The sequence below is a fragment of the Carlito syrichta genome, unplaced genomic scaffold (assembly GCF_000164805.1).
Source record: "Carlito syrichta isolate Samal-C Ts95f unplaced genomic scaffold, Tarsius_syrichta-2.0.1 Scaffold143308, whole genome shotgun sequence".
NCBI lineage: Eukaryota > Metazoa > Chordata > Mammalia > Primates > Tarsiidae > Carlito > Carlito syrichta.
Genome location: NW_007087404.1, coordinates 47,346 through 49,638, shown reverse-complemented (window position 1 = coordinate 49,638; position 2,293 = coordinate 47,346). Strand labels below are relative to the sequence as shown.

At 42.0% G+C, this 2,293-nt stretch overlaps 1 protein-coding gene across 15 annotated transcripts in view; it reads left to right on the top strand.

Moving 5' to 3' along the window:
* Positions 1-2,293, top strand: part of AK2 (adenylate kinase 2) — a 24,031-nt gene that overhangs the window by 2,486 nt on the left and 19,252 nt on the right. For 2 of the 15 annotated variants that reach the window (XM_021708673.1, XM_021708671.1), the window contains exon 2: positions 1,650-1,756. The exons of the other annotated variants lie outside the window; for them this stretch is intronic. The gene's annotated coding sequence lies outside the window, so the exon portion shown is untranslated. The remainder of the gene's footprint in view (positions 1-1,649; positions 1,757-2,293) is intronic. 15 annotated transcript variants of the gene reach the window in all.

Sequence of the window (2,293 nt, the reverse complement as noted above, 5' to 3'; positions counted from 1 at the left end):
CCCAGACTGGAGTGCCGTGGCCACTCGCGGCCACCGCAGCCTCGACCTGCAGGGCTCCGGCAATCCTTCCATCTCAGCCTTCCAAGTAACCGGAACTACAGGCGTGTGCTACCGTGCCCGGCTAGTTTTTTGTTTATTGTAGAGATGAGGTCTTGCCAAGTTTCCCAGGCGGGTCTCGAACCCACAGGCTCAGGCAATCCACTCACCTCGGTCTCCCAAGGCATGGGATTATAGGCTGAGCCACCGAGCCTGGCCTGGAGTTTTTTTAAGAGCTCATAAATCAGAGGTTCTAGAGTGGCAGCCTACAGCAGCATGTAGCCTCCAGACACATTCCATGGACCCTAACTTTTTATTATGAAAAGCTTTGAATACACAAACTAAAACAGGATGGTATAATGAGCTCCATGCACGTTATCAAGCCCCAACAACCATCAACTAGTGGCCATTGCTTTCCCGTCCACTCTCCCTTCACAAATTACTGCAAAGCAGCTCCCAGGCTGTAACATTTCATTTGAATATTTCAGCATGTATCCCTAAAATATAATTTTTTAAAAAACAAACACAATATCCCCCTAAAATTAACACTTTTTAATAGTGTTCAAATTTTCATTTGTCTTACAAATATGATGTTTGTTTCTTTTAATTTGTAAGTTCCCCTTTTTTCTCTTGCAGTTTTGTGGAAGAAACTGGGTTATTTGCCCTGGGTGTATTAGACCTCATTCAGGGAATTTTCAGTTGTTTCCCTGTGGTGTATTTAGCATCTGCCTATGTCCTATTTCCTGTAAATTGGTAGTTCAGCCACACACTTAATTCAGGTTCTGTTTTTTTGGCCAACTACTTCACAGGTGGTGCTGTGCTCTCCATTAAGAGGCACATGATATTTGCTTGTTTCTGGTGTTTGTAGCCATTGCTGTTTGGTGCCTAGTGCCTGCTCAGTAATGTTTTCTTCCTGCTAAAACTTCCTGTGATAGCTACATAACTAGGTATTTTATGTGTTTTATGTTGGCATTACTAAAATAATGTTTCCCCAAACCCCTCACTTTTAACTACCTACTATTGCATCAATGTAATGTTTTAAAATATCTAAGACCGGGCTCGGTGGCTCAGCCTGTAATCCCAGCACTTTGGGAGGCCGAGGTGAGTAGATTGCCTGAGCCCACAGGTTCAGGACAAGCCCAGGCAACTTGGCGTGACCTTGTCTCTACAATAAATAAAAACTTAGCTGGGCATGGTAGCACACACCTGTAGTTCTAGCTACTTGGAAGGCTGAGGCGGAAGAATCGCCATTGCCCAGCAGGTCGACACTGGGGTGGCCTTGAGTGTGCCACGGCACTCCAGCCTAGGCAACAGAGTGAGACTTCAATTCTAACAAAGAAATCTAGAATTCTTGGGTTTGTTATTTTATTTAAATAACTTTATTTCCCTGCTTCCCTCTTGGGGTTGGATGCTCCTGCAATGTAGTCAAAATTAAAGGTATGTTTCTTGGTTTTTCTCCCAGCCTGTCCTCATTTCTTCCACATGTCCAATTTATACCAATTCTTTGAGGTCAGGCGCACTTAGGCAGTCAGCTACTGTCTTAAAGGTAAGGCACATCAGTTATGTTAGTGCAAACAACTTTGAGATTCACACTATTATTTCCCCTTTTACAGTTGGAGAAACTGAAGTTTGAATGGCTTATTCTTTGGGCTACATAGCAAATAATTGTATCTGACTGACTCCAAAGCTCCTACTCTTTCTGCCATCTAGTGTCCCCCAGGTTAGATTTTTCTCCGACCCTATGCATGTCAGGAAGATGTAATAATTACAACATAGTTGCTCTTTGCTCAGTTTTGTGACAGACCCCAGCTAAAGACTATTATATGCATCTTCTGATTTAATCCTACACTAAGATTATCCACAGCTTATTACAGATAGAGAAACAAGCCCAGAGGCTGTATCTTGCCTCAGGATACACATATAGTATGTAGCAAAGGCAGGATTTGAATTCATTTCTGACTCTTGAGCAGAGTCATCATTTTACATGGTTGCTATGTTATCTAGTTAAGAGGCAGAATGCAAAAATATGTACAAGTACACGGTGCCCTGTGGGAAGCACTAGACGAGAGACTGACAAATGTTGCGTTAGTTCAGTGATAGAACAAGAATTAGTTTGTTGAAGGTCTCCCATTCATCCTCTTATCTACAGTGAGGTTGGTAATGAAATCCTCTGTAAGTTAAGAGGCAGAGCTGAAATTTGAACACAAATTTCTTTAATTTTTTTCCCCCATTTTTTTTTTTTTTTTTTTTTTTTTTT